Below are 11178 nucleotides of genomic sequence, written 5' to 3' on the forward strand. Positions count from 1 at the left end.
TCAAAATACACTGTCGAATACTGGCAGCACAAATGTGCATAAGTAATATGTGATTTGATGTAACTTTATGTCTACAAGTTTTAGTTGTAATAAGTGAAGTGCAGTTATTCTGTGGAAAGTGTTGCGGATCGAAAACAACTGCACTGCTAAATGCTTAGAGTGAGACTTTTACGACCACACTACTTGAGTAGCCTCTGGAGCATAGGCTGCTGAGTATGAGTATGTATTAGTCACTGTTCTCCGGAACGCTTCCTGAGATTTAATTCCTTTATCAGACACTCGGCATCTACCTTCAAGTTGCTATAGCCGAGGGGTGTTTTTTAAGCAACTCCTCATTGCAGGAATAGCTGAGCATCGTTAATAAAGCGTAGGGACTATAGTTCATCCGAGGAACACCGCTGCAATCCGCTCGGCAGTACCATGTTCAAGTGCATTTCTAATTAAGAGGGATTGCACACATCGGTTTCTACCAGCTATGACATGTTGGCTCGCCACTTCTGCAATCTTGGGTCCTATTAGACAGTTATAGTATAGCGTATGCAACTATAGCATATGCTACACGGTATAGTACAGTGCACACTAAGCAGCACGCATTTGTTAGTTTTAGATACCCTGCGATATCTTCCAATCTCAGAGGCCATATTCCATATGTCATTGGGGCTATCTCCCGACTGGAGCAATAGATGGCACTGACGTCTCGAATGTTTCTTTCGTTAGGCTTCGACTCGTTCGAAATGAGAAGCGATCTCGAAAACTCCACAAAGTTATCCATAATACTCTGTCGCCAAAGCGGCCTGAGACTAAACGAAAGCCGTTTACACAGTCATTTGCTACGAACGAAGTGAATTTGACAAAACCAACACCAAATTCTATTCGAAGCAGGTAGCCGGAACCACCACCATGTTTCTCGCAAATTAACTATGCAAATCATGCAAAGACACTAAATCTGAGAAATAACGTGCGTAGGCTATATGCTGTGAGTCATTTAGCATTCTGCGCATGCACAGTAATGACCCGCTATATTATAGCGTGCATAATGATGTAGCGAATGCTAAACTAAAACTGTCTATTAACTGCTATACTCAGCCTAAGTGTTTGCTGGTTTACCTCTTAATGAAAGGCCCTCAGGATGATTATCAGAGGTGAACCCCAGCAGCTCCTGGCTGTTGGTTTGCAGCTCTTGCCATAGCATTGATTAACCGTGATTTGTTGGTACAAGCACTGCATGAATATTTGTAATTTTGACTATTTTTATGAATATTGTTATGGAAAGTATTCACTCAATAGTAAACGGCTAGCACTTGGCTAGTCAAGACTGTACAGGGCACACAGGTTTTAGCAGCCCTTTCATTCCGACAGGAGAGACTCTGACCCAGCCCGACTACGTCTTTGTCTTCGCCACTGTTCATGACATTATCCCCGGCCGGTGAAGCACCGTCCCGGTGCTGGTTGTGTTCAAAATGGTTTGTCACAGTTGTAACGCTTGAGGCAGGAAACATGTACGATGTCGCTTCGTGGTGTGGCCGTCGATGAAGTGGATGCTATGGGAATTATCTCATAGGTGACAGGAGTCACCTGGCGCATCACGCGGCAGGGCCCGATGTACCACGACATTAACTTTTCACAGAGGCCGACACGACGAGATGGGAGCCAGAGAACGACGAGAGAGCCCGTTGGAAAAGCAGTATCCCAGTGTCAACGATCATAAATGGACTTTTGTACGGTCTGCTATGATGAAAGCCGGGCATGGGCTACTGTGCGCGCGACAAGCGCATGTGTGATGGCATCTTGCACATCGGAAGTCGGGGTTGTGGACACCGGATCAGAAGGGAGTAAGGTGTTAAAGGGTAATAAGGAATGGCGGCCAAAGAGAAGATTGAATGGTGAGTAGCGGGCAGTGTCACGACATGATGAGTTGTATGCAAATGTGACGAACGGAAGGGCAACGTCCCAATCGTGGTGCATCAGAAACATACATGGAAAGCATGTCGGTCAGTGTATGGTTTAGGCGTTCGGTGAGGCCGGTAATGTGGTGGGGGGGGGGGAGTAATGCGCCTGCTTTTCGCTTGTTCGAACCAAAGGCATTCTGTTGTGATGGAGGTGATTGTGCTGCAGCACGTGCTTACACGCGAGTACTATGTTGAAGGCATCATCAGCTATGCCTTTCAACATGTGGCCAACCTTGTCCACCTCTGGTATATCTTTGTCAATGGTGCGGCACAAGGCGAGCACGTCTTCGATATATGCGACGTCTGAGCTCTGGCCGCGAGTTCATGCCAGGCTGTCATTTGTCATACAACCGATCAGCCAAACAATTGGCACATCTTCTCCTTGCATATTTCCCAACTCGTCAGTTCCTCTTCGTGCTTGTTAAACCACACGCGAGCTGTGCCCCGTAGGTAGAAAATAATGTTGGTGAGCATTAGCGTCTCATCCCACCTGTGGTGCTTGCTGATGCGCTCGTACAATAGAAGCCAATTGTTAACATCATTGTTGTCCATACCACAAAATGTGCCGGGATCAAGGGGATGCAAAAGGACCACGGTTGCCGGAGCTGCGGGGACAATTTGGCTAGTCAAGGCTGTACAGGGCACAGAAGTTATAGAAGCCCTTTCAGTCCGACAGGAGAGACTCTGACCCAGCCCCACTACAACGTCTTTGTCTTCACTACTGTTCGTGACAATATTGCCGTTTGAAACTTTAGAGCAGTAAAAATTCTGCATTTGTATTTTTTTTTTCGCATTTTCCTGCCAGTGCTAGATCACTTTGTCACACTGTCGGTCTTCTTTCTTATCCCTGGAACCGTAAGACGCATTTAAGGTTGTTTTAAACACCACAAAGCTGAGGTTGAACATGCTGAGGGTGTGAAACCCGATGGTAAGTAGGCACGATGGATGCTGACCTTGTTGGAGAAGGATGCCTGTGGTCGTCGTTCTGGCAGGCACGCAAGAGAGCTTGACTGCATTCGTGAAACATGACGAACATGGGCTCTAAGCGTTTCGGTGCTAATGTAAGTCATGATCAGATGGTCTTGAGCCATTATAATGGTTCCAGCTGTTGAGGTGCTGCGCGGGAGGCCTAGGCAAACACGTAGTGCCTGCGCCTGCACGCTCTGAAGTTCTCGAAGATTTGACTTGCATGTTTTAGCAAGCACGGGGGAGCTATGGCGTAGGAATCCGATGAACAGTGCTCGATATAACTGTAGCATGGAGCCCACTGACGATCCCCATGTTTTGCCAGCGACGAACTTGAAGACGTGAACAATAATGTGAGCTTCTTCTTTAAGTGGGCAACATGAGGGCTCCAAGTGAGGTCCCGGTCTACAATGATGCCCAAAAACCGGTGATTTCTCTTGTGGGAGATAGGCTGGCCATTGATGCATACTGGATAAGGAGTCATCGCTTTTCGCGTAAAAGCGACTAACGCACATTTTTCTGTTGAGATGGTAAGGCCTGGTGTGTGAAGGTAGTCAGATGCCTGTGTTGCTGCTTTCTGTAGCTGAGCGCGAACCTGCAGGCGAGTGACCGCTGATGTCCAGATGCAGATGTCGTCGGCGTAGATTGAAACACTTACTGTTTCCTGTAGGGATTCGGCCAGCCCAAGAAGCGCGAGGTTGAAGAGAATAGGGCTTAGAACACCGCCTTGGGGAACGCCTCAGCATGTGTAGTGGTCAGTAGTCGGACCATCTTTCGTACGTACGAACAAGGACCTTTGTGTCAAGTAGTTACTGACCCATCGATATACTCGCCCTCCTAGTTCAATTGTCAAAAGTGCGTCTAGAATGATTTGATGGGAAACGTTGTCGTAAGCGCCTTTCACGTCAAGAAAGAGTGCTACTGATAATCGCTTCCGGGATTTTTGTTGTTCCACAGATGATACTAGATCGATGACACTGTCAATCGATGAATGACCGCGTCGAAATCCTGCCATAGAGTCAGGGTAAATATTGTGGTGTTCAAGGTGCCATTCGAGACGCATGAGGATCATACGTTCCATGAGCTTCCAGACGCAGCTGGCAAGAGCTATAGACCGATAGGATGCCAGTTCGAGCGGTGAATTTCCTGCTTTTAGAAGCGGTACCAGGCGGCTGCGTTTCCATTCCTGTGGAACAACACCATCTTGCCATGAACTATTAAAAAGGCTGAGGAGTTCTCTTCATGCTTATATGTTATGCCATCGGGCCCTAGTGAAGACGAACACCTGCATAGCGCCATAGCAGCTTCTAACTCTTCCATAGAAAATGGAGCGTCCATACTTGCATCTCGTGGGCCGGGAATGTTGCCTAGAGCCATGTCAGGGACTAAAACTGTGCCGCCAGCGACGTTCGCACAAAATTCCTCTGCGATGTATATCTCGCGGCAGTTTTGATAGAGAGCAAGGGCGTTGAATGGGTGTCTTTGCTGGGGACTTGAGCAAAGACCTCGTAGGGTACGCCACACACGGGACAGTGGCTTGCGGGGGTCTAGTGAGTCGCAAAAACATTTCCATCTTTGATCCGCTAGCTTATCCATTCAGCGTTTGATCTTCTTTTGCATGCGCCGAGCTTCTCTGAGGTCAAGAATTGACTTTGTGCGCCTGTACCTCCTTTCAGCACAGCAACGTATTGTACGAAGCCTTTCCAATTCAATGTCATTCTCTGTACGCTTTTTCGAATGTGTGAAGCAACGCGTGCAATCGTGCATTACGTCTGCAATTATGTCTTCTAATCTGCGTGCGATATGTGTCTTGCATGTGTCTTCTACACGATCTTGAAAGACTGACCAGTCGATTTGGCGAGATACATCCGGTAATGCGGCGTCTAGTCCATCGATTCTCATATAGGTCGGAATATGATCACTTCCATGAGTTTCAATATCAGTGAACCACTGCAAGCTCGAAGTCCGGCAACGTGACACCAAAGTCAAGTCAAAGCAGCTGCTGTACGTTGTTCCTCGCAGAAATGTCGGACTTCCGTCATTTAGAAGACACAGGTTGTGGCCTGAAGCAAATGATATTAGTGACCTGTTCCTCGAATTTATCCTGGAGCTTCCCCATATATGGTGGTGAGCGTTGAAGTCCCCTGTTATTATCCAAGAACCGGGAGTAGTAGCCATAATATCTTCTAGTCTTTTGCTGTCAAACTGACTTGTTGGGGATAGGTAGACGCCAATAATAGTAAAAGACAGCCTCTTCTTTTTCACACTAACACAGATGTATTGGTTACCGTCGTGTGGTGCTACGGGTTGCGAAAAATACGTTAGGTCCTTGCGAATGTAAACCAGAACCTTACTACTACGGACACACGTTGTTGAAACAAAAGGTTCCTATCCTGATAGTCTTATGGAGGTTTATAAGTTCGGTTCACAGATCACCAGTATAGGAAAGTGGTAGTCAAACACGAACTGTCGGAAATCCGAAATACGTGACCTTAAGCCTCTCGCATTCCATTGGAATATGGAGGCACTTCTGACATCATCCCGGAACGATCGCTGTTGCTGTCAATGAGCCATGGTGCTGCTGTAGAAGTTCTCAAGCACTGGACTTCTGAAGGCTCGCCAGAACTGGACTGATGGCATCCAGCACTTGCAATGCACTTCGAGCTGTTGGTGTTCGAGCTTGTCCAGAAGAACTTGAATAGCACTCACCAGAGAACTGATCATAACAACAGTTTGTTGATCTTGGTCCGCCAATTTATCAGGAACAGACGAAGTGTCCCTTGCTGTAGAAGTCTGATTTCGCTCAGTAGGAGCATGTAGCCTCGGGAGTGCAGGCCACGCGTCAGCACCCGTGCTGTTCGATGCACCTTTGTCCTTGAGCTGACTGCGCTTGGCCTGGGCGGAAGAGTGGGTGGTAATATACGTGTGTGGCGTTCTGCAGAGACTTTGGAGGCTCTTGATCGTCGTCGCTTAATAGGTGCTGCTGCTTCTCGGTGAGATGAGTGGTCTCTAACCATTTTCTTCAATATTTGCATTTCCTTTCGAATCAAAGGGCATTCCTTCAAAGATGCATCGTGAGGGCCGCTGCAGTTCGTGCACATCAGCACACTGGCCTCGCACGTGTTTGTGGTGTGGGGCCCAGTGCAGCGAGAATAGACGGTAGTGTTATTGCACACACTACTCACATGGCCAAGCTCCATGCACTTCCAGCACTGCAGTGGTTTTGGTATAAAGGGGCGAACTGCGTGTCGGAAGTGGCCCACTTTTACATGCGATGGGAGGGATTCGCCCTTAAATATGACCTTCACACACCGTGACGTGCCGAGACGAAACGCGTTTGTGATGATGGTGTTTTTCGTAGCTGGCTTGATTAAGATTGACAGATCGGAGTCGACAATGGTCTCGTCAACGTCGTAAATTACGCCAGTACGGACTTCTTTGCCCAGCGGAATGTAAGGGCGGACTTTCATCCCGCCAAGTTCCGTGACCTTGCGCAAGGAATCTAACGCAGCAGCGTGTTCTACGTCAATCGCTAGCACATTCTTACAGGTGTTCACTCTGATGTCTTTGATTTCGTTTGGAACCAGCGCCTCTAGATGTGAAGACACGGCTTGCCTGTTGAGGCGTCAGGTTGTCAGTGGCGAGAACTGGCAAGAACAGGATGGTGAGCTTCTGTTCCAGACATTATCCCATGTGATTGATTGGTTCCGCCGCGCCACCGACATTGCCGGGGAACGCCGAATGCGCCAATGGGCGTGCGTAGCTTGGCCAAGCTGTTCGGGTTGCAGGAAGCGCCCCCGGCATCACGGAATGTTGGCTCGCTGTTACTGCCTCGCCATGACGGCGCGTCTCCTTCCTCGTTCCCCCCCTCCTCGCGGCGCTCTTTTTACTTGGGCTCGCCGTACTGGGTGCACACCCTGAGGCGGGGCCACCTTCTCCGTGAGGAACGGGCAATCAGGGAATCCGGTGGGGTGGTTCGTGTCGCTGCGGCCCGCCCTGCCGCACTCCGAGCAACACACCGCGACGTCGCCCATCTTCACTTTACATGTCACGGCTAGGTGGTTGCCGCCGCACTTTAGACACATGTATGAAGTGCGGGTGTATTGAGGTGGATGAAGGAGCATTGAGGTGGATTAGGGTGGACTAAAAGGAATTAGGGTTCACTGAGTATTAAGACCGATTAGTCTACCATAATCCTCCTAATGCACATTAAACCACTGAATCCACATTCATCGACCTTAATCCTCCTTCATTCACTTTAATCCACCATAATCCACGGATGTCCTCCTTATTGCACCTTAATCCACCTTCATCGACCTTAATCAACTCTAACCATTCTTAATGCACTTTAATCCTCCTTAAACAACCCTAATGCTTCCTCATTCACTTCAATCCACCCTAATCCACTATAATCGTCCCTAATTCACATTAATCCACATTCATCATCTACCTTAGCCCACTCTAATCCTCCTTAATCCACCCTAATCCTCCTTCATTCAATTTAATTCACCCTAGGCCACCATAATCCTCCTTAATGCACCTCAATCCTTCTTAATCCACCCTTATCCTTCTTCATGCACTTTAATTCACCCTAATCCACTATAATCGTCCTTAATGCACCTTCATCCACCCTAATCCACCCTCATCGACCTTATTCCAACCTAGTCCTCCTTTATGTACCTTAATCACCTTCATTCACCCTAATGCACCTTCATCGACTTAATACTTAATCCTCCTTAATACACCCGAATTCATCTTAATCCAATCACTAATCAATCATTACTTTGCTAATCATTAATGATCTCTTATGTGCGCCTGCACATGCTTTGGTTCGCTTCCCGCCTTCCTTCGGTCACGTGATACTTTCTGCAGCTCACAACACGACCTTGAAACAGGTCTAAACCCCGTATTTCAACCCCGTGAATGCGCCGGAGGAAACGCAGTGAGCGTCTTTGGACCCGTTAACGCCAGGCGTCATTTAAATCAAGTCAAGCATGAGCTTCAACTGAAGTTACATTTCTCAATACGGCGGTAAGGCTTTCGCTTAATAAGCCACACACAAAGGGATGTGTCAAGCAATGCTAGATCAGACGCACGAAGTAAAGCATCGTCTGGCAGAAAAATTGTCTGGAATATAGAACTCGCCTCAAAGCTCCCTTTACATCGGTGTACCCCGTTCATACGGCTTTAAGAAAAAACCAACCTCCTCATAAACGTTGCCTCCAGCAGTATCGATACTGTTATTAGCAGTTCTTAAGATTTGCAACCCCACTGGGACGCGCAACTGGCCCAAAATAACACGCCTCCATAGAATCTTGCGGCCCGTCCGCTTGAGCCCAGGAGAGAGAGAGAGAGAGAAGGAGATTCTTGAGTATGGGAAGGAAAGGTTGGGGTAAAGTGCAGCGCAGTAACTGTCTCTCAGCAGAGGACACCTCAACCGCGCTGCACAGGGGGTAGGGAATGAAAGTAGGGGGAGAGAAGGAGCACCAGAAACAGCAGCACGCCGCGGAAATGTGATGGAGCTAAAGGCGGTCGGCGAGGCCGACAGCCTCGGCGAATGTCAGGAGCGCACGTAGAAGTGTCCTGTGGCGTGAAGGGCAGCCCGAGGGGTGCAGGAGTTCAGTCACGGTGTCGCACGGCAGGCCGTGCCCACGGTAAACACGGGCAAGGGACGCGCGCGCGAGCGATAAGTTGGGGCACTCACATAGCAGGTGCTCGAGTGTCTCGATCGCGCCGCAGTCGCGGCAAAGGGGAGAGGGGGCTCGACGCAGTCGATGCCGCCGCTCGGCGGGCCACACAGAACCGGTGCGAAGGGCGAGGAGGAAGGCGCGCTCGCGCCTAGTGAATCCGGTCTGCGGGAGACGACGCGGTGGGCGCCCCTGCGCAACTCGGTCGTCGGGATGGCGGAGCGCGAGCTCCCGTCTGAAGTGGAGTCGCGCTGTATCCAGCGAGCTCACCCGGTCTGTCAGCGCGGTCGACGAGTCGTGTGCGCGCCTGGCCAGCTGGTCCGCCGTCTCGTTGCCCGCGACTCCGACGTGCGAGGGGATCCATTGCAGGCGTAGGTTGCATCGCCCCTTCAGTGCGTGCAGACGGACGGCAGGCGCTGTGCAAGGGGCGGCGCGCGCTCGTCGAGTAGCAGCTGCTGCAGCGCGGACCTCGAGTCGCAGAGAATCGCCGCACTGGTGATGTGCGGCGACTCCTCGAGGATGTCCGCAGCGAGGTGAAGTCCAGCTAGCTCCGCCGTGGTAGAGGAAGCCCGATAGTAGAGCCGGCACTGCTTCGTGATGCCAAGTTCGGGAGCAACACAGGCGGCAGCCGCCGAGCCGTCGCTGAGGACGGAGCCATCGGCATACAAGTGCGTCCTTCCTCCCAGGTCGTCCTCGATCCTGGCAGCAGCCTCCTGCTGTACAGCGCAGAGAGGCGTGCGATGTTTGGAGCGGACGCCCGGGAGGTCGAGACACACGTGAAGTGGCGTGCGCTGGTGTGGCGGTGGCCAGGTCGGCGGTACGGGCGGAGGGTCGACCACCAGGCTGTCGTACAGTTCGCACACTGTTCCCACTCGTGACTGGGGCAGGCAACGGATGAGGGACAGGATGGGTCCTGCGTCCGGGGCACAGGAGAGGCGCTCGAGGTGACCGAGGGCACGCAGGTCAGCCGTCAAAGAGACGGGCCACGCGCCAGTTTCCGCGAGCGTCTCCGCAACCCGCGATGAGCGAGGGAGGCCGTGGCACATGCGAAGCACTCGGCGGTGGTCGCTGTCGATGAGCTGCCACAGCCGGGCACTGACACGGCACAGTGGTAGCGCGTACAACACTTTCGGCAGTGCCACCGCAGAGTAGAGCGCCGCCGCGAACGAGGCAGGGCAGCCGTCGCCACGGGCGAGAAGGCAGCGCACCGCACTCTCCACTCGGCGCATCTCAGCGCGCAGCCGGCGCACAGCAGCGAACCATGTGAGGCGGTTGTCTATCGTGAGCCCCAGGTACCGCACTGTCAGGCGCCAGGGCAGGGGCACTCCTTCGACGAGCACACAGCCGGTGCGGCGGCGGACACCGCAGGGGCGGATCAGAATAGCCTCGGATTTCGTCGACGACAGCCGCAAGCCGATGGCGCGCAGGAAGTTCGCGACGCCGTCCAGCGCCTCCTGAAGCCGGTAGCGCATCTCCCCCGTCGCAGAGGTCGGCCCGTGCACGAGAAGCGCGATGTCGTCTGCGTAGAGCACAGCACGCACAGGGAAGCGGCCCGTTTTGGGAATGCACTCGATGATGGGCGCGAGGGCAAGGTTGAACAAAAACGGGCTCAACACGCTTCCCTGAGGCACACCGCAGCTCACAGGACGGGGCGAGCCGACCGTGCCCCCGACTCGGACAGCTGATGTTCTCCCGGCGAGGAAGGCCTCGATGTAAGCAAGGAGCCTGCCCTCCACACCGAGCGCCCGCACGGCCGAGAGGATGGTGTCGTGAGGGAGGGAGTCGAATGCGCTCTGGACATCGAGGAGCAGCAAGAAGGCAGTCTCCCTGTCGAGCCTGGCCTGCTCGAGGGTGCCGACGACGACAGCGATGCAATCCGCCGTGGAGCGGCGAGCGCGGAAGCCGCACTGCTCGGGAGGTAGAGCACCGCGGGCATCCGCAATCCACTGGAGCCGGGACAGAGCCATCGCCTCCATCGTCTTGCCCGGGATAGACGTGAGGGAGATCGGCCGGTATGAGGCAGGGCTGTGAGGTGGCTTGCCGCGTTTCAGCACGGGGACGATTACAGCATGTCGCCACGAATCCGGGAGGGAGCCGCTGCGCAGGACGTCGTTGTAAGCGTCGAGCAGGAGGCGGCGCTGCGGCTCGTCCAGGTTTCGCAGCATCTGCAGCGTGATCCCGTCCGCCCCAGGCGTGCTGCGGCGGCGCCGGCCGCGCGACAGGGCCCGCTGGAGCTCGTGATGAGTGAAGTCACTCTCGCACAGGCTTGTGATTGCCTGTGCGTGGTTTGTGTGAGCTTCGCCCCGCACGAACACCGCAGCGTACAGCGCTTGTAACACAGCCGGGGGCGCGCTGGAAGCAGGAGGGGTGGCAGCAAAAGCGTTCGCCAGAAGCTCTGCGAGCTCCAGCTCGCTGATCCCGCGCGCTATGGCGATGGCTAGCACCGGAAACCGCGGTGCCTTCGGGTTCAGGAGGGCCCGGAGGACTCGCCATCCACGGCGCTCGTTGCACGGCTGGGCGAGTGACGAGCAGAGGCCGACCCAAGATCGGCGGCGCAGCTGACGGGCGTGTCGTCT

This window comes from Dermacentor variabilis, chromosome 5 (genome assembly GCF_050947875.1).
Source record: "Dermacentor variabilis isolate Ectoservices chromosome 5, ASM5094787v1, whole genome shotgun sequence".
Lineage (NCBI taxonomy): Eukaryota > Metazoa > Arthropoda > Arachnida > Ixodida > Ixodidae > Dermacentor > Dermacentor variabilis.